This window comes from Lampris incognitus, chromosome 20, assembly GCF_029633865.1.
Source record: "Lampris incognitus isolate fLamInc1 chromosome 20, fLamInc1.hap2, whole genome shotgun sequence".
In the NCBI taxonomy this organism is placed as follows: domain Eukaryota; kingdom Metazoa; phylum Chordata; class Actinopteri; order Lampriformes; family Lampridae; genus Lampris; species Lampris incognitus.
This window is the reverse complement of record NC_079230.1, coordinates 13,913,413-13,940,842: the sequence shown is the minus strand read 5'-3', so window position 1 is coordinate 13,940,842 and position 27,430 is coordinate 13,913,413. Positions and strand designations below refer to the sequence as shown.

The following is a 27,430-nucleotide window of genomic DNA, read 5'->3' as shown; positions in this document are numbered from 1 at the left end:
GCAGGTGTCAAAGACATTTTTCTATCTCCTTGTTTGTGACAGACAATAACATTTTCCTCAGTCTGTATCTGAAAGTAATCAGATTTGGCAACCTTGAACAGAGTAAAGCATAAACTGCATGAAGGTGGCAAATTAGTTTGATAAATGAGTTTATTTAGTAACAGTCCAGCATATTGGCAATATTTCTAATATTGTAATTAAGACAGTCCTTGCTGAGGAAACACATTACAACCTTGAATCAGTGGTGCCCAATTCTCTTTATTATATTTAAGCATCTTTTCATCAGCATTTGTTATCAAACACGTTAAAATTTGGATTAAGATAATCAGTTTTAAGTTGGGCTTCGAGTGAAGCACGTCCCAATCGTGTCACTGGCTTATTGGTATTGTCATTAATGCCAAGGTAACCATCAGATGTTATCACTCCATTTTGTTCACAGCAGTAAGCTGTCCAAAAGTACTTAGGCACGTTAACATTATTACCAATAGCAGTAGTACCAGGGACTACACCAGTAACTACATAGGCATGGCTACACGAATCTAATGTGTTAACCAGATTGTCCTCATGTACTCTCCATTGGCCACTGTTGAAGCTACCAGCCTGCGGAGCTGCATTGGTCAGAGTGAAGGTGGCTTTCATGGCATCTTGGGAATCCGTGTGGTGAACTGGAAAAAGGTGGCCCTTGTGATAGCCACTTCTCTCGTAGTCAGAATTTACAGCCTGGTTTGAACCCCTATTAGCTTGTGGAATTTCACTTAGAGCACCAATGGAGTCGCTCGTGCCACCTTCAAGCTGTGGGTGTAAAAAGACGACAATAGCATGAGATGTATTCTTTGTCCCTTATGCAATTGCCCCTATGGTTCCATCATTCCCATCAATGCCCCCTTTTTGTCCAACTGGACAACATATGAGAAAATAACAATATCCATCCATTTTCTGAACCACTTATCCTGCTCTCAGGGTCACGGGGATGCTGGAGCCGATCCCAGTAGTCATTGGGCGGCAGGCGGGGAGACACCCTGGACAGGCCGCCAGACTATCACAAACGACCGACATACACACACATTCGTACCTAGGGCCAATTCAGTACGGCCGATTCACCTGACCTACATGTCTTTGGACTGTGGGAGGAAACTGGAGCTCCCGGAGGAAACCCACGCAGACAACCCAAGACCTTCTTACTGTGAGGTGACTGCGCTAACCACTGCACCACTGTGCCGCCAAAATAGCAATATCAATATGAGAAAATAACACAGAAAGATAAAGAAGATTATAATGAGAATGATGCCATACACATGCAGTTTAATAGTAACTGACACATTACTGCCAGTGCCAAATATATTTCTGCAACTCCTGCAGAATTTTTGTCAATACTGCTCTTTTTCCTCATCCTCCTCATTTCTGAACCATCAATTTACATTTATTAAAAAAATATCTGATTGTTTTCCTAACAGTACTTTATAACCTACAAAACCCAACACAAAACGTGACACAATAATTGTTTCACAGGAGAAGGTAAAAGAGACAAATCTTCTTGATTTATAAGATAAGCTGCATATATCAAAAATGTATGAAACCAAAATAAAATGAATGGACTACTTCCCCAGTTGTCTATGAAAACACACATACACATACAAGCATACAGCAATACATTTATAAAATGACATTTTAAGTATTATGCTGACATTCAGACCAACTGTGTGGTGAAATGGAAGAGCGTAAGATCCAATTGCTAATTTACCATGATTACAAGCAACCAATAGTAGGAACTGCAATGCCATAATGCTGGGATAATATTCCAGTTAGCATCAAGGGAGAGATCACCTTTTTTGCAGGCACTCTGTTTGTTTATCACTCCATGTTTTGCACTGTTTAACTCCGTTCACTGAATTTCCTCAATAAGTCTCCGTGGACTATGATGTTTGCAGATGACATTGTGATCTGTAGCGAGAGTAAGGAGCAGGTTTAGGAGAGCCTGGAGAGGTGGAGGTACACACTGGAAAGAAGAGGAATGAAAATCAGTAGGAGAAAGATGTAATACATATGTGTGAATGAGAGGGAGGACAGTGGAATGGTGAGGATGCAAGGAGTAGAGGTGACAAAGGAGAATAAATTCAAATACTTGTGGTCAACTGTCCAAAGTAACGGGGAGTGCAGAAGAGAGGTGAAGAAGAGAGTGCAGGCAGTGAGGAGTGGGTAGAGAAGAGTGTCAGGAGTTATTTGTGACAGAAGGGTACCAGCAAGTGTTAAAGGGAAGGTTAACAAGATGGTAGTGAGACCAGCTATGTTATATGGTTTGGAGACAGTGACACTGATGAAAAGACAGGAGGTGGAGGTGGAGGTGGCAGAGTTGAAGGTTTTCATTGGGAGTGACGAAGAAGGACAGGATCAGGAATGAGTATGTTAGAGGGACAGCTCAGGTTGGACAGTTTGGAGACAAAACAAGAGAGACAAGATTGAGATGGCTTGGACATGTGTGGAGGAGAGATGCTGCGTATATTGGGAGAAGCCTGAAGATGGAGCTGCCAGTGAAGAGGAGAAGAGCAAGGCCAAAGAGGAGGTTTATGGATGTGGTGAGAGAAGACATGCAGGTGGCTGGTGTGGCAGAGGAAGGTGCAGAGGACAGGCAGATATGGAAATGGATGATCCGCTCTGGCGACCCCTAACGGGAGCAGCCGAAAGTAGTAGTAGTAGTTGTAGTAGTAACTCTGTTCACTGAATTTATATGAACGAATGAATGAATAAAAGAAAAAAAGTTGAAAAGTAAGGGGATAAGTGAGAAAGGGGATTTTTTTGTATAGTTGAAGCTACAGTATGTTAGCATACTATACATACAACACACACACAGGCACACATTTTCATGTGATTTAGGAAAACATCTGTCAGCGTGTCACGGGAGAGGTGATCAGAGGATCTGAGCTTTCCTCGTCTTTTGTCAGATGTGGACTGAGATATGGGTAGAGGTCTCCAGTGAACCAACACCCGGTAAATGAATAGATATGACAACCAGCTGTCACATCACACGAGACCCTCCTCGTAGTCCACAAACACCCCCGCCTTCTCTGGCTTTACTTTGAGGTAAAGGTGAATTGGTGGAGCTTTTAGGGCTGTGTACGTTTTGTCAGCATAATACACAACAGCCCAGTAACTGTTGTCTGGGTCAATGGAGAGTTTCCCCTTGCAATTTGTGTTGCCTCTCACCACACCAAGATCCCATCCCGTCTTCTTGCCAGCCTTCACGTCCCAGTATGTACTGCCATAGGTCAAGTCAGTTTCATTTGTATAGCCCAATATCACAAATAACAAGTTTGCCTCAGGGGGTTTTACAGCAACACAACATCGTGTCCTTAGACAGATTTAGATTAGCATTGGATAAGTAACAGCTCCCTAAAAGAACCTTTAACAGGGAGACAAAATAGGAGGATACCTGAGGGAGAGCAACAGAGGAGGGATCTCTCTCCCAAGACCGACAACGTGCAATGGATGTTGTGTTTACAAAATTTACAGAATACAACAGTGAAAGAGGCTAACAGAATTATAATGAAATTATAAAATATATGGAAAGTATGACGAGGAAGATGCCAAGCAGTGTCCTGATGGCACCAGAACAGACCAGGGCCTGAGCCACGCCACCAACATCACCGTGTAATAAAAAAACAAAAAAAGAAAAACAAAATAAAAAAAAATAGGTGAGTGTGTTGAAGCCCAGGATGCTACTGAAGAGATCACATCCCACCGGAGTAGCTGGTGCTGCCTGTTTTTTGCCACTGTCTCTCACTTCCTTCCCATTGTTGGGCAGAATAAGACAGGCGGGGGCCGTGTTTGGGTCCAGCTTCACATTCTCTGTAATTGAAATGCAGCAATAATACAACAGCAATACAACAATGGTTGCATGGGAAATGGCTGAATGCACAAATATACATTTTTCTTTTTAAAGGATCGAATAGCCCAGACCACGGGCGACAGCGTAGTCCAGAGTCCGAGCTATCCGGGTTCGGTTGCCAGCTGCAAAAGATTCCTGGCTGCCCCTGAAGTCACTGCATTGGAGTCAGAAGTGGGATGGAGAGACCGTGAGGCCATCGGAAATGCCTGCGCTCAGAGGCGGAAGGGAGTTGATATGCTGAAGCGCGGGGATGCACTTCCCGAAGGGGGGGGCTTGGGTGGAGGGAGGTAGTGTAACGACTACAAATCACTAGACTCGCTAGCCAAGGGCTAGTGGGTTTGACCCTTTAGTTGACTGATTAGCACAATCAATCCCGGTTTGATTCGCGGCTGCCCCTGAATTTGCGACAATATTGATAAATTTAATGATAAGGATGACATTGATAAAATCATAAATTATTATCAAATAAATGATTTAAAAGGGTACACTATGTTAAAATAAATTTTAGAATGTGTCAAGTAAATTGTATAATTAAATAGAATTTATTGCGTTATTTAATTAAAAAACATTTCTGAAATTGTTCATTAATATCACAGCATGAATTTTATGGATTCAAATTTCTGGGAAGTACTTACCATTCTCGATATCATCCTGCCGTGTGTCCCGATGTTTAGAGATTTTAAAACCATTTTAAAAACCATTTCAATTTAGTTTCATTTGGAAGAATGAAACCGTGTCCACAGGAAGCTCAGTGCATGGACAGCTCATTTACAAATGCTAATATATCTTGATACTGAGAATATCAAGTGTATTCCTTACTGCTATGCATCACATGTAAAACACCAAGTTACACACTTATCTGAAGATTTCCGTTTGATGGGGTTTAACACAGGCCTGTTTTGTTCCCCCCTAAATCAGACCGTTAATCTGGCTGTGATCCAACTATATTCCATGATTTTTCCAATTTATGAGGGATACTTTGTAGCAAACATTTTCTTATTTTACATAAAAGTCAGAGAAACACCTTTGAAAATCCCTCACTAAAAACTCACGTGCCTGCTTTTCTGAAGTGTGATCTAAAGATACACTTCAGCCTTTCTCTGGTTATTGATTGTAATGTGTTTTTTTTTAACCAAATAAACAATCAACTTATAAACAGTAACAAATAATAGAGGCAAGTGATTTGTCTCCCTCTACAGATTGACCAAAAGATGCCCCTTTCACTAAATGACCTGTGGACCAACCGGCATTGTAAAACTGATGCAAGCAGTGCCCCCACGTATATATGATGCATAACAAGTTCCACTCTGATTTGTTGTTGTTGTTGTTTTAATCAGTGAATTAGATTAAAAAGAAATGGACTTAACTATAAAAATATTTGCATATACTTCTCTGTATTGTACCTTCCTCCTACTTCTGTGCCAGATTAAAGAAAATGATTTGACCCTAAAACAAAAGCACTTACATCCCACTTGAGACACCAAAGGGCAGCCGGGAATCCATCAAAGCCGGGAATCAAAACTGGATAGCCCGGATGACGGGTGACTGTGCTAACCAGTCAACTAAAGGGTCCAACCCATTAGCCAAGGGCTAGCGAGTCTAGTCATCTGTGGTTGTTACACTACACACACACACACCGACTTCAGGAAGCGTGCCCCCGTGCTTCAGCGTATCAGCTCCCTCACGCCTCTGTTCACACGTGCTTCTGATGGCCTTAAGGTCTCACCATCCCACTTCTCTGACACCAATGCAGTGAATTCAGGGTCATTCAGGAATCTGGTTGCAGCCGGGAATCGAACCGGGATAGCCTGTGTTGTGATATGTTAATTAGGACAGGGTGCTAGATGGATTGATACAGGAAGTGATGTATGATGTATTGACGCCTGAGCATAACGTAGAGTAAAGTTATGTTAAACCCTATTCTAGTTTTCTGCTTTGTCATCCACTAATACCACACGGTGGTAGCGGTAATGGATTGCCGATAAGACCGACGCAAAGACCCGCTTTGTGCTTGACGTGAGCAAAGCAAACAAAACCACCAAAATATCAACTTGTGCAGACCTTAAGAGCGTACCCAGACCAGTTTGATAAAATAGGCAACTTCAAGGGAACTGCTAAGCTTATTCTGAAAGAGGACACCGAGCCATTCATAGACCCACCACAGAAGTGCAGCATCCACATCAAAGCCAAGCTCCAGGCAGAGCTAAACAACCTTGTGGAACAAGACGTGCTGCGAAAGGTGGAAGAACACACAGACTGGTGCTTCAGCCTTGCATATGACACCGAGAAGGATGGGTCCCTACGAATATGTCTAGATCCACAAAAACTGAATGCCAGCCTGAAAAGGTGCCCACACAAGATTCCAGCCATGGAACAACTGAACCCAAAGTTTGCAAATGCAAAAATATTTAGCAAGTTCGATGCAAAAGCAGGATACTGGTCCATACACCTTGATGAAGACTCAATTGCTGACAACATTTTGCACTCCTTTTGGCAGGTATTGTTGGAAATGCTTGCCATTTGGGCTACGTGTCTCTCTATATCTTTTCCAGGCCAAGTTGGACCAGATCCTGGACAAGGAGCCAGTACATCAAAGGGCCCACACATTCACACCTAGAGACAATTTTATCTTTTCTTTTTTTTTTTTTTTTTTAGTATACCCTGGACATGCCTCCAGTCCATCACAGGGCCGACACATTCACACCTAGGGACAATTTTTTTCTTTTTTTTTCTTTTTTTTTTTAGTTAGGCCAATTCACCTGACCTACATGTCTTTGGACTGTAGACCAAAACCAGAGCACCCGGAGGAAACTCACGCAGACACGGGGAGAATATGCAAACTTCACACAGAGGACGACCTGGGATGACCCAGAGGTTGGACAACCCTGGGGTTCGAACCCAGGACCTTCTTGCTGTGAGGCGGCCGCACTAACCACTGCACCACCGGGCCGCAGCTTGAAGTTTTTTCATGGAAAGTATCATAGTGACATTGTTTTTGATAGGGCAAACACTTTCCGAATCGAAGGCTTTCATCAGTTGAAAGTGTGCTGAATCATTTCTGTTTTACCGTAGTGGTTGATATATAGTTTCATTGAGTTTCATAAAAAAGTTTTATTATCTTTTTTTTTTTAATTTTCCCCCTTTTTCTCCCCAATGTATCCGGCCAATTACCCTACTCTAACGAGCCTTCCCGATCTCTGCTCCAAACCCCTCTGCCGATCCACGAAGGGCATCAGACTACCACATGCTTCCTCTGATACATAGGCCGCGGACTGTGATGTCCACATTGGGGAAGACAGGAGCCTCCATGTTGGGGTTTACAGGAAACCTACACACACAGACCAATATCTACTTTTTGACTCACACCACCCTCTGGAACACAAACTGGGCGTCATCAGAACTCTGCAACACAGAGCGGACAATGTGCCCAGCAGCACTCAGGCCCAACGAGAAGAACACAAACACCTGAGGGGAGCTTTAAAGCCTCCAAGAACAACAGTCGGTCACTAACGGCTCCAACGACTCTCATGACCACTGAATAATGACGTCAAAACTAACACCCCCAACGACCGTCGCTGCTAAACAAATGCAAATCAATAGCTCCGATGGCGACTGGCACGACTGGACATCGGAGCACAGGAGAGCCACGCATATCAATAGCTCCGATAACGACTGGCACGGCAAAACATCGGTACACAAAAGAGCCACTCATATCTATGGCTCTGTTAGCGACGGGCGTTGGTAAACATCGGAACACAAAGAGCCATGGACATCTATAGCACTGAGAACAACTCCAAAGAGGATAAATTCTGAGTCTCATCACCAGCCAGTCAGACTAGCTTGGTCTAGTCAGAAAGGCACGAACTGAGGAAGCCTCTTGGATGAGAGGCGAAACGTCTTCACGGATATATACCAAGTCCAGTTGCACTTGATTCAATTCCTTTGGGTAACCATGACCTGGATGAATGAGAACATTCACAGACATCAGCAGGTATCAGCAGCTCTGTCCAATGCGAAACTCCCTCCTTCCAACCTAACCATGGAGGAAAGGAAAGCCGTGACAGCCCTGAGCATGGATGAAAACATCACTATCCTTCCAGCAGATAAGGGGAGATGCACGGTTATCCTCAACACAACAGACTACCACGCCAAGATCACGTCATTACTCAGCGACACCGACACCTATGAACCACTGGGACGCGATCCAACTAGTGGTTACAAGCGGAGAATAATAGAATACCTACAGAAACTACAGAAAGGAGGAACCATTGATCGGATACAATACCGCCGTCTCTACCCACAAGATAACATTCCATGCATATATGGACTCCCTAAGATCCATAAAGATGGAACCCCCCTCAGGCCCATCGTCAGCAGCATAAACTCGGTCACATACAGCATTGCCAAACATATAGCCAACATCTTGACCCCTTTAGTGGGCGAAACACCTCACCATATCCAAAACTCCATTGACTTTGTGAACAAGGTCCAAGGCGTAAAACTGGAACCGAATGAAACCATGGTATCCTACGACATGACCTCGTTATTCACCTGCATCCCAACCATGGAGGCTTTGGAAACTGTGACGCAACGTTTGCTATGGGACGACACCCTCCACAATAGGACCAACCTCAGCCCAGACCTGATTTGCCATCTACTGGACCTTTGCCTGAACACTACATATTTCCAATTCAGGGGCCAGTTTTATAGACAGAAACACGGCTGTGCAATGGGCCCACCAGTATCTCCCATTGTGACCAACTTATATATGGAAGAGGTAGAACACAGGGCCCTGAACTCCTTCAGAGGAACACCTCCGAGCCACTGGTTCAGATATGTGGACGACACATGGGTCAAAATCCAAACACAAGAGGTGCAAGCGTTTACCAAACACATCAACTCAGTGGACAAGAACATTAAGTTCACAAGGGAAGACGTAAAGAACAACAGTTTGCCCTTCTTGGACTGTGACGTCCACATTGGGGAAGACAGGAGCCTCCACATTGGGGTTTACAGGAAACCTACACACACAGACCAATATCTACTTTTCGACTCACACCACCCTCTGGAACACAAACTGGGCGTCATCAGAACTCTGCAACACAGAGCTGACAATGTGCCCAGCAGCACTCAGGCCCAACGAGAAGAACACAAACACCTGAGGGGAGCTTTAAAAACCTGTGGCTACCCTAGTTGGACCTTTGTGAAAACTGCAACACGTTACAGGCCCCACCAAGTGAGTGACGAGGAATAAAGGAACAGAAGGAATAACACAGTCATCCCGTATGTTTCTGGGGTCTCTGAGAAACTCAGGAGAATTTTCAACAAACACCGCATCCCAGTATACTTCAAACCCAGCAACACACTCCGACAAAGATTGGTTCATCCCAAAGACTGTGTACCACACATCCAAAAAAGCAAACTGGTGTATGCTGTACCATGCAATGAGGATTGCACTGACCTATACATAGGAGAAACCAAACAACCACTACACAAACAGATGGCCCAACACAGAAGGCCAAACTCCTCAAGACAAGACTCAGCAGTCTATCTACACCTAAAGGAGAAGACACATTCCTTCGAGGACAGCAACGTACACATTTTGGACAGAGAAGATAGATGGTTTGAAAGAGGGGTGGAGGAAGCCATATATGTAAAACTGGAAAAACCATCCCTCAACAGAGGAGGAGGTCTGCGACACCACCTATCTCCCACTTACAATGCCGTCCTTTCATCTCTACCCAGGAGACTCAAGAAGCCTAGCCTCCAAGAACAACAGTCGGTCACTAACGGCTCCAACGACTCTCATGACCACTGAATAATGACGTCAAAACTAACACCCCCCAACGACCGTCGCTGCTAAACAAATGCAAATCAATAGCTCCGATAACGACGGGTGCGGCCAAACATCGGTACACAAAAGAGCCACTCATATCTATGGCTCTGTTAGCGACGGGCGTTGGTAAACATCGAAACACAAAGAGCCATGGACATCTATAACTCTGACAACAACTCCAAAGAGGATAAATTCTGACTCTCATCACCAGCCAGTCAGACTAGCTTGGTCTAGTCAGAAAGGCACGAACTGAGGAAGCCTCTTGCATGAGAGGCGAAACGTCTTCACGGATATATACCAAGTCCAGTTGCCCTTGATTCAATTCCTTTGGATAACCATGACCTGGATGAATGAGAACATTCACAGACACATTTCATTTGGAAGAATGAAACCGTTTCCACAGGAAGCTCAGTGCATGGACAGCTCATTTGCAAATGCAAATACACTCACTGGCCACTTTATTAGGTACACCTTGCTAGTACCGGGTTGGACCCCCTTTTGCCTTCAGAACTGCCTTAATCCTTCGTGGCATAGATTCAACAAGGTACTGGAAACATTCCTCAGAGGGTTTGGTCCATATTGACATGACAGCATCACGCAGTTGCTGCAGATTTGTCGGCTGCACATCCATGATGCGAATCTCCCGGTCCACCACATCCCAAAGGTGCTCTATTGGATTGAGATCTGGTGACTGTGGAGGCCATTTGAGTACAGTGAACTCATTGTCATGTTCAAGAAACCAGTCTGAGATGATTCGAGCTTTATGATATGGCGCGTTATCCTGCTGGAAGTAGCCTCAGAAGATGGGAACACTGTGGTCATAAAGGGATGGACATGGTCAGCAACAATACTCAGGTAGGCTGTGGCGTTGACACGATGCTCAATTGGTACTAAGGGGCCCAAAGTGCGCCAAGAAAATATCCCCCACACCATTACACCACCACCACCAGCCTGAACCGTTGATACAAGGCAGGATGGATCCATGCTTTCATGTTGTTGACGCCAAATTCTGACCCTACCATCCGAATGTCGCAGCAGAAATCGAGACTCATCAGACCAGGCAACGTTTTTCCAATCTTCTATTGTCCAATTTTGGTGAGCCTGTGCGAATTGTAGCCTCAGTTTCCTGTTCTTAGCTGACAGGAGTGGCACCCGGTGTGGTCTTCTGCTGCTGTAGCCCATCTGCCTCAAGGTTCGACGTGTTGTGCATTCAGAGATGCTCTTCTGCATACCTCGGTTGTAATGAGTGGTTATTTGAGTTACTGTTGCCTTTCTATCAGCTCGAACCAGTCTGGCCATTCTCTTCTGACCTCTGGCATCAACAAGGCATTTTCGCCCACAGAACTGCCGCTCACTGGATATTTTCTCTTTTTCGGACCATTCTCTGTAAACCCTAGAGATGGTTGTGCGTGAAAATCCCAGTAGATCAGCAGTTTCTGAAATACTCAGACCAGCCCGTCTGGCACCAACAACCATGCCACGTTCAAAGTCACTTAAATCTCCTTTCTTCCCCATTCTGATGCTCGGTTTGAACTGCAGCAGATCGTCTTGACCATGTCTACATGCCTAAATGCATTGAGTTGCTGCCATGTGATTGGCTGATTAGAAATTTGCGTTAACGAGCAGTTGGACAGGTGTGCCTAATAAAGTGGCCGGTGAGTGTATATCTTGATACTGAGAATATCAAGTGTATTCCTTTCTGCTATGCATCACATGTAAGACACCAAGTTACACACATATATGAAGATTTCCGTTTGACGGGATTTAGCGTAGGCCTGTTTTGTTCCTCCCTAAATTAGAAGGTTAATCTGGCTGCGATCCAACTATATTCCATGATTTTCCCAATTTATGAGGGATACTTTGTAGCAAACATTTTCTTATTTTACATAAAAGTCAGAGAAATGCCTTTGAAAATCCCTCACTAAAAACTCACATGCCTGCTTTTCTGAAGTGTGATCTAAAGGTACACTTCAGCCTTTCTCTGGTTATTTCTCTGGTAATGTGCTTTTCTTTTTTCTTTTTTTAACCAAACAAAAAATCAACTTAAAAACAGTAACAAATAATAGAGGCACATGATTTGTCTCCCTCTACAGATTAACCAAAAAATGCCCCTTTCTCTAAATGACCTATGAACCAACCGGCATTGTAAAACTGATACAAACAGCGCCCCCACGTATATATATGATGCATAACAAGTTCCACTTTGATTTGTTTTTGTTTTTGTTTTTTTAATCATTAAATTAGAATACGAATAGATGGACTTAACCATATTAAAAAAAATTGCATATACTTCTTTGTATTGTACCTTTCTGCTGCCGCTGTGCCAGATTAAAGAAAATGATTTGACCCTAAAACAAAGGCACTTAAATCCCACTTGTGACACCAAAGGGCAGCTGGGAATCTGTCAAAGGCAGGAGTCGAAATTGGATAGCCTGGATCACGGGCGACTGTGCTAACCAGTCAACTAAAGGGTCCAACCCGTTAGCCAAGGGCTAGCGAGTGTAGTCCCCCCCCCCCACGCCTTCAGTAAGCGTGTCCCTGCGCTTCAGCATTTCGGCTCCCTCACGTCTCTGGGTGCATGTGCTTCCGATGGCCTTAAGGTCTCGCCTTCCCACTTCTCTGACACCAATGTAGTGAATTCAGGGGCAGCCGGGAATCCGATTGCAGCCGTAAATCGAACCCGGATAGCCCGGACCGCCCTCGCCCTTGGATAGCCCGGACCAAGGGCGACAGTGTAGTCACCCGTAGTCCAGGCTATCCGGGCTTTCCGGGTTTGGTTCCCAGCTGTGACGGATTCCCAGCTGCCCCTGAATTCGCTACATTGGTGTCTCCCCCCTGCCACCCAATGATTGCTGGGATAGGCTCCAGCATCCCCGCAACACTGAGAGCAGGATAAGCGGTTAGAATAATGGATGGCTGGATGGATGGATGGTGTCAGAAGTGGGATGGTGAGGCCATAGGAAGTGCGTGCTACAATATTGATAACTTTAATGATATGAATGTCAATGATAATATCATAAATTATTATTAAATAAATGATTTAAAATGGTATAGTATGGTGATATAGATATAAGCATGTATCAAGTAAATTGTGTAATTAAATAGAATTGATTGGAATATTTAATTATAACACATTTATTAAATAATTCATTAATATTACAGCATGGATTTTATGGATTCAAATTTCTGGGATGTACTTACCATTCTCGATAGGGGCAATATTATCCTGCCGTGTGTCCCGTTGTTTCACCTTCCTCCACTGAGTTTCCACTTGTGGTGGAGTTGGTGTTTCAGCATATCTCATTCCCTTTTTGTTGCATCCCATCTTCCCCTGGTGAATTCTCAGACCCTGAAGAGTTGTGAACCTGGACCAGCCGCAGTGGCAAGTCTGGAGATCCATATCTGATGTGTCGTGTGCCATTTCTGTGAAAGAGACATTTTTTAAGAGAATTTTTTTTGGGCACTCAGAGAACATGTTTGCTATAAAGGTGTTTTTTGTTATTGGGGCAGCAACCCCTCTGGAGTTGTAAGAGCACAAATCATACTTCCACAAATTTCCTTTTTTCTCCGTTTTCATTTTGAGAAGCCTCATTTAAACCCGAAGTGCAGTTAGATCTAAACTAAAATATTCAACTGTCCAACTGCTAAAGACCCCCTGCATAAAATCCCCCTTCTCACTTGAGCCAGTAATGGAAAATCACTTGGACAAAATACTGACATGTGACAATCATTTAAAAAAGAAAAGAGGGAGAGATTTTAATACAATTTTTAAAACCATTTCATTTGAGTTTCATTTCGAAGAATAAAACCATGTCCACAGGAAGCTCAGTGCATGGACAGCTCATTTACAAATGCAAATATATCTTGATATTGAGAATATCACATGTATTCCTTACTGCTGTGCATCACATGTAAGACACCAAGTTACACACTTGGATACACTGGAATTTAGCATAGGCCTGTTTTGTTCCCCCCTAAATCAGACCGTTAATCTGGCTGCAATCCAACTATATCCCATGATTTTCCCAATTTATGAGGGATACTTTGTAGCAAACATTTTCTTTCTTATTTTACATAAAATTCAGAGAAACGCCTTTGAAAGTTCCTCACTAAAAATTCACGTGCCTGCTTTTCTGAAGTGTGATCTAAAGGTACATTTTGTGGGAGTGCAGGAATGAGCAGACGGAAAGATCGAGTCGAGTCAATTCCGTTTACTCACCACACAAAACAACACCGATACAGCACAATCTCTCATGGCAACAAGCTAACAACTGGGCTGCCGAAAACATGGTGCCACTTCCAGGGAAAACCCTCAGCAGTGCCTACATCAGCACTCTGAACGTCTGCCTTTAAGGAGCAGCAGCCCCTGGTGAATCTATCCTAATTGTGTATCACCACACAGGCCCCCTCAGAATTCCCCATCATGAAAAAATGCAAAACAGTAATGTAACATATCAGTACTCAGTGAAACACAAACAGCCAACAGGCGAAAAGTCCCCAGTGAAACAGTCAATGTCTCGGGGGGCAGACCCAGCGGCCAAAACAGCTGCGCTGAATGGGTATAGGGGGCAGGGGACAGATCCGGAGCTCGGGCAGGGGCCGAGGCTGGGCCGGGGGCCCGAGAAGGGGGGCGTCCACGCCGCAAGGGCAGGGCCAGTTTGACCGGCCCACCCAGGTTCAATGGGCAGGCTTGAGACGGTCCACCGAGACCCGCTCCGGCTTGCCCCCCATGTCCACCACAAAGTTCTTAGGCCCCGCTTCCAGGACGTGGAAGGGCCCGTCATAGGGGGATTGCAGGGGGGTACGGTGGCTGTCGTGGTGGATGAAGACGTACCTGGCAGACAGCAGATTCTTGGGGACGTAGGACTGAGGGAGGCAGTGGTGAGATGTAGGGATCGGAGCAAAAGTGTTGGCACTGTCCCGGGCCACAGCCCGATGAGAAGCTGCTGACCAGGGGGCCACGGCATCCAGGAGAAACTCACCCGGGACACCCAGCGGTTGGCCATAAACCAGCTCGGCAGACGAGGACTGGAGGTCTTCCTTGGGGGTGGAGCAAAGGCCAAGCACGACCCACGGGAGGCGATCGACCCAGTTGCTGTCCGTGAGGCTGGCACGAAGAGCAGCCTTCATAGACCAATGAAACCGCTCACAGAGTCCATTGTCCTGCGGGTTGCACACTGTGGTGCGCTGGAGCTTCACCCCCAGCCCCTCCGAGACTGCAGTCCAGAGCTCCCACATGAACTGCGGGCCCCTGTTGGAGGTGAAGTCAGCCAGCGTACCAAAACGGGCCACCCAAGACTTGATGAACGCCCGTGCCACCTCAGTAGATGTGGTCGATGACAGGGGAACAGCTTCCGGCCACCTGGTGGTCCTGTCCACCATGGTGAGAAGGTGAGTGAACCCATGGGAGGGGGGCAGGGGGCCCACCAGGTACACATTCACATGATCAAAATGCCCCTCGGGCACCAGGAATGGCGCCAAGGGGTCTTTGGTATGACGGTGAACTTTGGAACGCTGGCACGCCACGCAGGAGTCAGCCCAGGCCTTGACGTCCTTCCTGAGGCTGGGCCAGACGACCTTGGCCCCCAACAGCTTAGTGGATGCCTTCACACCAATGCGGGAAAGGCCATGGATAACGTCAAAAACATGGCGCTGCCAGCCGGTGGGCACCATGGGGCAGGGCTGGCCCATGGAAACGTCGCAGAGGAGCTTGGCGTTGGCGCTGTCAAACACCACATCCTCCAACCGCAGCCCTGTAGCGACCGTCCGATAGGCCTGGATGTCCGTGTCAGCAGCATGGTCTGCAGCCATGGCAGCATAATCGAGTCCCAAGTGAACGGACCCTGTCACCGCCCGGGAGAGGCAGTCAGCGACCAAGTTGTCCTTGCCAGCCACGTGCCGGATGTCTGTGGTAAACTCCGAGATGGCAGAGAGCTGGCGCTGTTGGCACCCGGACCATGGCTCAGAGGTCTTGGCCATGGCAAATGTCAGCGGCTTATGGTCGACGAAGGCAGTGAAACGGCGGCCTTCCGACAGGAACCTGAAGTGTCGGGTGGCGGGGAAGAGACACAGGAACTCCTGGTTGAAAGTGCTGTACTTCCGCTCGTTGTCTTTAAGCTGTTTGCTAAAGAAGGCAAGGAGCTGTCATGCGCCGCCCCGACCGCATGGTCAGAGGCGTCGGTCGTGACGGCAATCGGGGCAGTGGGGGACGGGTATGCCAGCAAAGTGGCATTGGCCAGCACAGCCTTGGCGTCGTCGAAAGCTTCGTCCATCCCCAGGGACCAGTCTAACTTGCCCTTGGCTTCCTTGCCCTGCAGGGCAAGGGGGAGGCCCACGGGCTGTCCGAGCGGCGCACGATGCCAAAGCGTTGCATGGTGGCAAACTCCTCCCTAGCACATGCGTAGACCGGGGGGCCGTCAGTGGCAATATGGTGCTCCACGCCGTGCTTAGCCACCGCTGATGAGAACGTAGGTGTGGTGAGGTCAGGGAACTCTGCGAGCAGTCGTTGATACGTATCTCAGGCGGCGAGCATGTTTGACAGGCCAAGCGTCCCTGCACCTCCCAGTGTGCACAGGTGTGTAGCGAAAGAGACAGCATCGATCAAGTGACAGTTCGTAACATCCACCAGCAGCCTGAACAACCCGGTATCACGCCAAAGCGTGTAATACACCCGCTGGTCCAGGGTGTCAGTGTCACGGTTTGCCTCGCTCAGGCGTGAAAAGTACACGCGTGTATGAAGGTGCAGTGCCAGTAGGGGGCGATGATTAAGAGGTGAAGGCAGGTTAAGGTTAGGGTTAGGGTTGGGGTTCTTGTTAGGGTTGGGTTAGGGTTATGGTTACGGTTAGGTTTAGGGTTGGGTTAGGGTTATGGTTAGGGTTGGGTTAGGGTTATGGTTGGGTTATGGTTAGGTTAGGGTTAGGCGAGGGATTTTGGAAAATGCTGTATGCTTCTTTTCCTCCGTGGGGAGTTGCTGGCATTGAGTTAATCATCGCTTCCTGCTGGCACTGCACCTTCATACACGCGTGTACTTTTCACGCCTGAGCGAGGCAAACCGTGACACTGACACGCTGGACCAGCGTGTATATTACACGCTTTGGCGTGATACCGGGCTGGCCTGAAGGCGCACCGGAAGTCCGCGCCCAGGAGGAGAACCGACAACCCGGCCATAAGGAAGTCCCAGCCGAAACGCCGCCCGCCGAAACTCACCTCCACATACATGGTGCCGTAGGTACGTATGGGCGTGCCGTTCGCGGCATCCATCGGGGGGGGGGGGGGCGGGGTCGCCCGAATCGACCAGCAGCTGCCGGCCAGATAAGGCGTACTTGACAAGCAACAACTTGCTGTTCTCGCCGGCGCTCATATCTGCTATCCTTGGCGTTTCCCCGATGCTGAAGCTGCATGGCAGGCGATACTGCTTGGCCCTGGCACCAAACCTGTTGTGGTAATAACACAGCCCGCTGTCACTCTGGCGGCGGGCAGCCACCGCAGCCACGGTGCCCGCTGCGTCCTCCACAGGTGGGGGCGAGGTCTGGGCGGGGAGCATTGCATGAACGAACTGCTGCCGGTTGGCGAGGAAAATCCTGTCCGCTTCCGCACCCAGAGCACGGTAGTCTTTGGTGGAGGAGAGGGGGGGGAGCTGGCTAACGCTGTGCGCACAGTCGCTGGGAGCTGCCGTAGAAAAATATGGGTGAAAATGAAGGAGGGGTCCGCCGAGCCCAAAACGGACAACATCTTCTCCAGCAGCTCAGAAGGTTTGCTATCGCCGAGTCCGTTGAGTGACAACAGGCGATCCGCCTTCTCCATCTCCGACAGCTCGAAGAGCTGCAAAAGGAAGGCCTTGAGTGCGCCGTATTTCCCCACCGCCGGGCGGGCTTCCAGTAGCCCCATAGCTCGGGCCGTCGTCTAGGCCAGTGGTTCTCAACCTTTTTGGGGTCCTGGACCCCCTGCGTATTTTTGATCTACCCTGAGGACCCCTCCACCTGATCTTGGGGGAGGGGGGTTGCAATTTGATAGAAACAGTAGAAACTGCATTTTAAATTGCATTATAGCATTTATTCACTCTTTGGGGCAAAAATAAAACCTTTCAGTTGTAACTTAGATATAGTTAACAAAACAGAATTCTTATGCAGTAACTTTCAGATATATGTAACAAAACAGAATATGTATTCAGTAACTTTCAGATATATGTAACAACAGAATTTTTATGCAGTAACTTTTAACAATGCAAACGGGAGCGAGATCTCTTATTAAAATACAATAAATTACACTTGTGAAACAGATGTAATTAGAGAAAAAAGTCGTTACCCTTTATAGTTTAGTTAGATAAAGGTCTCAGTCACATTTGAGTAAAATAATCCTATTTCTATAAATGTCATAGGATCTTTTTTTTTTAAAGATATTTTATTTTCACGGACCCCTTACAATTACACCACGGACCACTAGGGGTCCGCGGACCCCCGGTTGAGAAACACTGGTAGGCATCTAACGCCGCCACCACATGGAAATACCTCGTAACATCCCGCGTTATTCCTCCCAGCTCGAACTGGGCTTCAATGTGCTGCCAAAACTCGGGCAACTTCACCGTCGCTGCTGAGACGCTAAAGCTAACATGAGCCATTCCGTTAGCATCACTCGGAGCCGGAGCGGTGTCGTCATCGCTTTGGGTCGACGCGTTCGTTGTCAACGTGCGGGGTCAACCATTGTGGGAGTGCAGGAATGAGGAGGCTGAGAGATCGAGTCGAGTCAATTCCGTTTACTCGCCACACAAAACAACACCGATACAGCACAATCTCTCGTGGCAACCAGCTAACCGCTAGGCTGCTGAAAACGCGGCTCCACTTCCTGGAAAACTCTAAGCAGTGCCTACGTCACCACTCTGAACGTCTGCCTTAAAGGAGCAGCAGCCCCTGTTGAATTTATACTTAATTGCGTATAACCACAACTTCAGCCTTTCTCTGGTTATTGACTGTAATGTGTGTGTTTTGTTTTATGGGTTTTTTTTAGCAAATAAACAATCAACTTATAAAGAGTAACAAATAACAGAGGCACGTTATTTGTCTCCCTCTACAGATTGACCAAAAACATGCCACTTTTCACGAAATGACCCAAGGACCAACCAGCATTGTAAAACTGACACAAACAGCGCCACCACGTGTACATATGATGCATAATAAGTTCCACACTGAATTGTTTTTTTTGTTTTTTGTTGTTGTTTTTCTTTTAATCATTGAATTAGATTAAAAAGAGATGGACTTACCCATATTAAATATTTGCATATACTTGTCTGTATTTTGCCTTCCTCCTACCTCTGTGCCAGATTAAAGAAAATGATTTGACCTTAAAACAAAGACACTTACATCCCACTTCTGACACCAAAGGGCAGCCAGGAATCCATCGCAGCCGGGAATCGAAACCGGATAGACCGGACCACGGGCGACTGTGCTAACCAGTCAGCTAAAGGGTCCAACCTGTTAGCCAAAGGCTAGTGAGTTTAGTCATCTGTGAGTGTTACACTACCCACCCACCCCCGCCTCTGGGCGCACGCGCTTCCGATGGCGTTAAGGTCTTACCATCCCACTTCTCTGACACCAATGTAGTGAATTAAGGGGCAGCCGGGAATCCGTCACAGCCGGGAACCGAACTTCTGGGATGTACTTACCATTCTTGATAGGGACAATATTATCCTGCCATGTGTCCCTTTCTTTCTCCATCCCCTACTGAGTTCCCGCTTGTGGTGGAGTCAGTGGTTCAGCAACCCTCATTCCCTTTGGGGTGCATCCCATCTTCCTCTGGTGAGTTTGCAGACCCTGATAACTTGTGACCTTGGACCAGCCACAGTGGCAAATCTGGAGACTCATATTTGATGTGTTCTGTGCTATTTCTGTGAAAGATATGTTTTCGAGAGATTTTTGGGGGGGGGGGGGCACTCAGAGAACATGGTTGCTTTAAAGGTGATTTTTGTTATTTGGGGCAGCAGTCCCTCTGGAATTGCAAGGGACATGTAGCTGCACATCTGCGGCAAAGGTACCCAGGCTCTCTCCCTCTTGGCGGCGGTGGCTGGCTAGCTGCTCCCTGCTCCGGTCAGTGAAGAGTCGTTGCTCAAATCGCCTCTCCAGTGCCATGGTCAGGTCTTGGAGGTCCCGCTGCTCCACTGGGGCTTACGTCAAGGAGTACCTGCAACCTCCAACGCCAGAGCCCGGTGGATGGCAGTTTCCTCGTTGCTCCATCCGCTGTGCCATGCCACTAATTGGACTTGCGAGAGGTACGGCTCTCGCTCTGTCTTCCCAATTTACTTCGGCAGCTTGGCTGGTTTTCTATGCACAGCGTTCCTCCCGGTTGCTAGGTGGCAATCGGTGGCGGGTAGCAGGCGTTCACCTGTATTGGCCCTCCTGGCCTCTGGGTGGCGGTGGAGCCACAGGCTGGACAATTTTCATCTATGGTGGGCTCCGTGTTTTGCCACGCCAAGTTTTCCAAGCACCAACGGGTCTGCTCAATGTCACGCTCCAGTCTCTTGAGCTCCCGCTCCATTCTTAAACTCAATCTCACTTCTGACACCAATGTAGCGAGCCGGTGTAGAAGAGTAAGTCAAGAGGCAGAGATCTCTTTTTAATCGCAGTCAAAGCCGATGCAAACACGCAACAACCCTAACCACGTTTGCTAGCTAACTGTTAACCATTAGCCACGTTTGCAACCAAGCTAACTGTGCCAACTTAACTCTGTGTGTACGGTGAGCGAATATTTTTTTCCTAAAATGAATCCGAAAAGTTGACTGACAGGCAGACTGGCCAATCCTAGTGCCCGAGGGCGGGAACTTTCCGGATTCGTCCTAGGAAAAAAATGTTGGCACACCGCACGACCGCGGGAATTCTCTGTTATTTACACGATTACCAGAACAGACCTGACAATGTAATGATTTCCCCGTCGATTTCGCAACTGGCGACATCAGTCTGAGCCACGGTTCTACAGTCAGTCAGTCAGTAAATGGTTTTCTACTTGGTGCGAGTTGAACCCCCAAACAAACAACATAACAATAACTACAACATGAACACAACAACATTAAAATACAATTTTAACTGTAACACTACCAGTCCCATCAGAAGCGCAGAGCCGCCAACAGTTGGAGCAACCGGAGACGGGGGTTGTTACACCACAGGGGTCACTGTGCCTATCAGCAGTTCTGCGCTTGGAGAGCATAAGTAATTTCGGGACTCTTAAAATTCTTGTTCAAATTGTTAAATTGTTTTAGTGTTCATGTTTTGGTTATTCGTTATTGTGGTTGTTGTTGTTTTTTGGGGGGGTCGGGGGGGGGGTTCCACTCGGACTGGGTAGACGACCATTTTACTGACTGGTTGACTGTAGGACCGTGACTAAGACTGATGTTTTTAATAGACGAGTTCCCTTATTTACATGCGCCAAATGTGCGTGCGCAGATTGTGAGGCAAAAAGGGGCCGCGAGTCTTGTGTTTGTAAACATTATTACATGCATTTCGAAGCGATAATCACGGAGGCGTTGATTTAAAACGAAACGCCTCACAGTTGTTACGCTGTCGGTTGTAAAAATCGTAAAGATGGTAAAAACAAGTCTCTGCATTTTTATCGCACGTTGAGAGGGAAAACTCCAATCGATAAACGAAGAAGACAGGCGTGGATTCATGGGATCCGTCGGGAGGACTGGAAGACGTGGTCAGAAGAGCAAATGTCAAACGCGAAGATTTGCGGAGAACGTTTCGTATCTGGTGTGCAACCGCTTCTTACATATGTAGCCGGGTGGTAAATCTGTTAAATGATTTTCCACTTAAATTTAGTATAGTTTAACTGTTAATATATGTAATTGTTACACTGTCAAGCCATGTAAAATGTCATTTGATGTATTTAAATTGTGAAGCAGATTGTGAGTGTATTTTTATAGTTTTGGTTGTCATTGTATGTTTTGACCAGTAAGTGGCAGTGTTGCAGACTTTTATTGTAACTCCGTGCAAGTTATCCAAGTGCATCTTGGGTACTCTTTCTGCAAGTTATCCAAGTGCATCTTGGGTATTCTTTCTTTTTTTCTTGTGTGAACCACCTAAAGATTGCTGTGTGACGGTGCTCTGACTCCGTAGTAAGTAGGGGTAAATATCTCGTGAAATATACCTGTAACATTATTCCAAACAATATTGTATGTCGGTAATTTGACAAGATGGTTTGATTTAGACGCTACTGGAGTTGATGTTCGGTGATTTTGGGCGCGAGCCGTCGACCGCTGTTCGCCATTGCAGGCATGACAAGGTAATGTTGGCGTGCATAAAGCCACACCATGCCATTGTATTTGGGCAGTAAGGGAAATGTAAAGGTTTTATATGCATTTTAATTCTGTTTAAAGGTAACTGACAGAGTGAGAAGTTGCGCGATCTTCAGGAAGTTCCACATGTCTTTGTTAAACCCTGTTTAACATATATAGTCCACTGCCGTATTTTGCACCGTATGTTGTATTTTGTATTTATTATTTTCCTTTTAAAATCTTTTATGTTAAACTTGCCACATCTGTGAACATTTATGAGCTGTTTGCTCGAAAGACACAGGAATTTATGCACTCAGTAAAACGAGCTGCATTCGAAGGTTCAAACAATAAAATTAAAGCTACAAGAACCCCGGAAGTAATTGTGTCCTGTGTGGTATCTAATTCCACGGGCTACACATAAATAAGTATTGTGATTGAACATAGTTAAGTAACCGCTCTAAATGTGATACTGTCCTAGTAGAGCAACTGCCAAACCAAAGTGTGAGTTGTTAATGCCCAGCCTCTCTCAAGTTTGACAACGATTCCATCAGCTTTCTTGTGTCGTGATGTTTGAGGTCATAATTTGACTCCAGCTTCAATATCATAACCGTACAAATCATTCAACTTTTGTTGAATACAAATAATTCAACCGCACAAACAAGTAAACTACGAGGGCTTAGCTTTGATTTGATGAAGCAAAACTTGTTTTCCTTCGATAATGGATGATAAAAGCAGTCTTGGACATGTCCACCAACAAAGTAATCGTATGCTTCTAAAGACTTGCATGCCTTCATTGATCCTTTGGCAAATATACTTGGTGTGTCTATGAGGTGTCAGTCACATGATCCTCCAGCCGATGTTTGGCAACTTCGTGATATCGCTTGTCAGCACATGCATTGGGAAGTTTTTCTCCAGTGCTTTCAGTTTCGACTCGTAGTGCTTTCTGTCTTCATTGCTTAGATCTTCAACATATTCTGAGATTTCCATTTTCTAAAATTTCTAACTTTCCTCCGCTTAATTTGAAGTTTTATACGCTTTCATCTGTGAGTTTCATAGGTACGCACGTTGTTTCTTGGCCATGTTTTGCCACACGTTCTGCGCGCGCACCTTGTTTACCTAGGCAGCTTTTACGTCAAGCGATAAAGGGTCTATTGTGACCTCGGGGAGGGGAGGGGGGGCAATTTTCGGCAGCCATTTTGGGGACAAATAAACGATCACTCCCAGGGTTGTGCAGTGTATGGGACACGGGAGCTACTGTTAAAACGAGATCTCTGCCTTTTCTTTCCTCCCTCTCCAAAAACTTATTTACAAAAAGAACCAAAAAAAACAAAACACACACACACACACACAACTTTGTACAGACAAGGGGGGTTCAACGTTAAATCGTTTTAAGTCAGAATTCAAATAAAATGTGCTTTCTTTAAAATATCTGATTTTTTATAGCTTTTTTTTAAAAATTATTTTCAATGAAGGTGCCATACTGCTTGAGTTCAACAACAAAAAGATGAACGCAGAGTTTGGAGTCAGACCATTTAGATTTGTGGATGTGAAAATTAACAAAAATAATCAAACTGAATGATATAGGTAATATTGCTGTCCATCCCATAAAACACAAATAATAACATCATATTAATCCGTACATTATTTATTTGTTTATTTCTCATTTTATTTTACTACTTATTGATCAGCGTGGGGAAAATTTTCCTCTGCATTTAACCCATCCTGCTGTGTAGCTACTATATCACACGACCCGTTTCATGAGAATACGTCGAGCTACTAGGAGCAGAGGGCAGCTGCTGTGCAGCGCCCGGGGACCAAGTCCAGTTCTTCTTGCCATGCCTCGGTCAGGAGCACAGACAGTAGTATTAACCCTAACATGCCTGTCCTTTTGATCAGTACCCTTTTTTTCTATTTATAAAGTCTGGCATATTGCAGCGAATTCGGGGGGCAACCGCAAGAACTGCCGCAGCCGGGACGTGAACCCGTATCTCCCGCATCGCGGGAGACATCGCTGACCGCTCGACTAAAGGGTCCGACTTCTCCATACACGTTACAATATCAATCCAAAATAACTTTGAATGGGCACAGTGAAAAGAACAAATGAAATATAGTTTATCTAACTGAATTACAAAAAACAGGTATATTCCGCATTTAGCTTAAATCTTTTCAAAACTTCTCTAGTAGGGTAAATTCGATGTAAGAACTTGAAGGATACTTCTTTCACTTTGTTATTAATACGATAATTGTTTAGAATACAACAAGCCTTTTCCCACTGTAAATCCCTCATGATAGAAGACCAAAAGGATCTTGCTGAAGGAGGTGTAACCCAGGCCAAAGCCTTTCTGATGTGTCTGTCACTGCATGGTTTTTTTTTTTTCGAATATCGCCAATAAAGATTTGCTTAAAGCTAACAATTTTCATTTCTGTGAGGGATACCCCTCTTTAAAAACTGAAGAGAACCCACGGAGCGAGATCTCTGCCTCTTGCCTCCTTGTTTCACGCCAGCTCGTCACATTGGTGTCAGAAGTTGGAGTTTGCTGGAAGTGGAGATGGAGATCCGGAGATACAGCGGAACATCGAGCAGACCCGTTGGCGCTTGTAAAACCTGGTGTTGCAAAAGACAGAGCCCGCCAGAGATGGAGGTTTTCCAGCCCGTCCCGATGGCTCCAGTGCACCGCGGCTCCACCGCCCCTAGACCCCGTGCGGCGTATGGGACACGGGAGCTGCGGTTAAAACGAGATCTCTGCCTCTTGCCTCCTCCTTTCCCGGCAGCTCGCCACAACATTTTTTTTTTTTACTAATTCTGAGGTTAATTTATACGTGGGTGGGTCAAACCCAGTGTCACTATACCGAACTAAGTTGATCTCCTGAGACCGGGCTGGTTGGTGGGACTGGCTTTGCGACGCTCGATCATCATCATTATAACGATAGTAAAATATAAACAACATGAAGGCCTTCCTTTTTCCTTCCATTTACTGTGTAACTCACCATTCTACTGATTGCACTTGGGGCAGGTACGAGTCAGGTAAATGAACCCTCACACAGGCTTACTTGAATTTTGGATTTTAGCACCCAAAACCCCACAGCTTCTTTGTTTTGTATCACATATCAACTCATATCAGCTGATGTTTTAATCTTTTCTATTCAATTAGTACCAAACAATATTGACAGAGAAATATCAGTTGAGCGTGACCTACCTGGGGTTTACTGGTCCATTTAGGGCTCCAATGTGTATTCTGTTTTACGCTGTCTCTTTTATCATCTGAGTTCATGTGACGCTGCACTTGAATCAGCTCTCTTCAGTTTACTTTCATTTCGTCTTCTTAACCAGCCACATCCGTTACTCCTGTCGAAACATGTAGACGTGTCGACATATGTCTTATTATCCATTTGGAAAACATTTAAGTCAATTTTATTTGTATTGCCCAATATCACAAATTACAAATGTGCCTCAAGGGGCTTTACAGAAACACAACATCCTGTCCTTGGCACATCGGATAAGGAACAACCCCCCCCCCAAAAAAAAACATAACAGGGAGAAAAACTATGAAGAAACCACAGGGAGAGCAACAGAGGAGGGGTCTCTTTCCTAAGACGGACAACGTGCAATGGCTGTTGTGTTTACATAATTTACAGAATACAATATTGAAAGAGGATAACAGAATTATTTAATTCAATTCAATTCAATTTATTGTCATTAAAAACAATGTGCAGACACATGTTAAAAATGAAATAAGGGAATATATATTTATAACGGAATTATAAAATATATGAAGAATATTCTGCGACCCAGCCAGCAGTTCATTTTTGTCCACTGCAGTGGACATAACATTTTTGCTCATACTATTGCAACGAATTCAGGGGGCAGTCCGGGACCGTCGCCACAGCCGGGATGCGAACCCGTGGCTCCCGCACCGCAAGCGACAACAATCGCTACACTATAGACCTTTTTACTGTTTGTAAACAGTTATGACGTAGTGTGGATGCGCGCGCATTTAGGCAACGGAAGTATGGCGGAGTTAGCTAGTTTGTCAAACTATGCAAGGGGATTAACGACAAACGTCGCGAAAGTTACCTGAATAAATTAACTTTGGCGAACGTCAACCGACTTCCAGATGCGTGTGGTATTGCCGAGAGGGTGGAAGACGTTACTAAGTGGCCTAATATCCAGTGGCCATTTGGTGGAGAAACCGAGCGTATACACAAGAGAGAAGTTGCGGGCATACAAGTCACTGGATGCTTACAACTATGTTGTCTGTGGTCACGTACAAAATGTAAAATACCATGACATAGACTCAGAGTTTTGTGTCCTGAAATCCCAAGTCTTGCCAAGTCAAAGACAAGGACACAAGACGGCTATGTACGAGGCATGGGTCATCATAAACAAACCCGAGAACTACGTCCTCACAGCCAAGTGTACCCGCATGGCAGGGTGAGTATTTGTTGTCCTGTTGCTTTTCTAGTTTGCTCAGGGTTTAATGATATCGGCCTAGTTGTTGTGCAAGCATGACATCTGCTTCTATTTTATTGTCATTTTCTCCCCTCGTCACATCAAAATGGGCCTTTTCCTGTAATTCAGTCATGATAAACGGGGCATGAAATTCACATTATCATGAACTACACGCAGTGTCTTGTAGATTCAGAGTTCCAGCTGTGGCTGTTATTAATTTGCAGTGTAAAAATGCGAAATTATATGGTAGAATTTACAGTCTTCTCAGCCACAGCTTAATTTTGACTGAGATTAAGGGTTAATTGCAAGCCCTGGTCATCAAATTAAAACATATATTGGATAAGTCAATGTGTTTTATTCTGTCTTTTTCACATTTCAGACTTGGGTCATGCTGCGGCCATGCAGCAGCAATTTTATTTAAAGTTGAGCTCTGTGTTAGGACGGGGAGGACAGAGAATGCTGCAGTTACAGCTGAAGCCTGTGTGTGGAAAGACCTAAGCAGGAAAGATGTCAAGCCAGCTCCACTTGGGGAAATCGGCTTCCATAAACCAAAGAGGCTAGGCAGGCAGCTCCCAGCAGCTTCCAAAACTTCTAGGAGGAACAGTGTCAAACCAGGAGGCATGTAATAGTTGACAGAGGCTAGATAAGTTTCCTTTTGTCATTGTGCATTTAATTCATTTTCAAAAGTTCTCCTGCATCTTGTAACACCATAAACTACCCTGAAAACCGAGCTTTTTTACAATACAGAGATGAAAATCATAAAGACGTATAGACACTGAGTAATTTCAGTGTATTTGTTTGACCTTTACCTTCAGATTATTTATTCTTGAAATCAGATTGTCCAGTTTCTATTGTATACTGTTTCTGTTTTAATGCTCTGCTTCATGACTTTAGTAAAAATTCAATCAAGATTCATAAAATCTTGAAAAAAATATTATTCAGCATAATTGTCTTCTTGTTGCCCTGTCATCATTTTCATTGCTAGACCCAGTAATCAGTCAG

At 45.6% G+C, this 27,430-nt stretch overlaps 1 long non-coding RNA gene across 2 annotated transcripts; it reads right to left on the bottom strand.

The window, feature by feature from the left end:
- Positions 1 to 667: 667 nt before the first annotated feature.
- LOC130130799 (uncharacterized) lies at positions 668 to 25,528 on the bottom strand. 2 transcript variants are annotated; one of them, XR_008812187.1, is made up of 4 exons: positions 25,176 to 25,528; positions 12,921 to 13,142; positions 1,825 to 1,941; positions 668 to 792 (listed from the first exon to the last, which is right to left on the bottom strand). It is a non-coding gene; the product is annotated as an uncharacterized LOC130130799 (long non-coding RNA). The 2 variants fall into 2 exon arrangements; XR_008812188.1 differs by lacking the exons at positions 668 to 792; positions 1,825 to 1,941 and adding an exon at positions 3,744 to 3,843.
- Between the last annotated feature and the right edge of the window lie 1,902 nt (positions 25,529 to 27,430).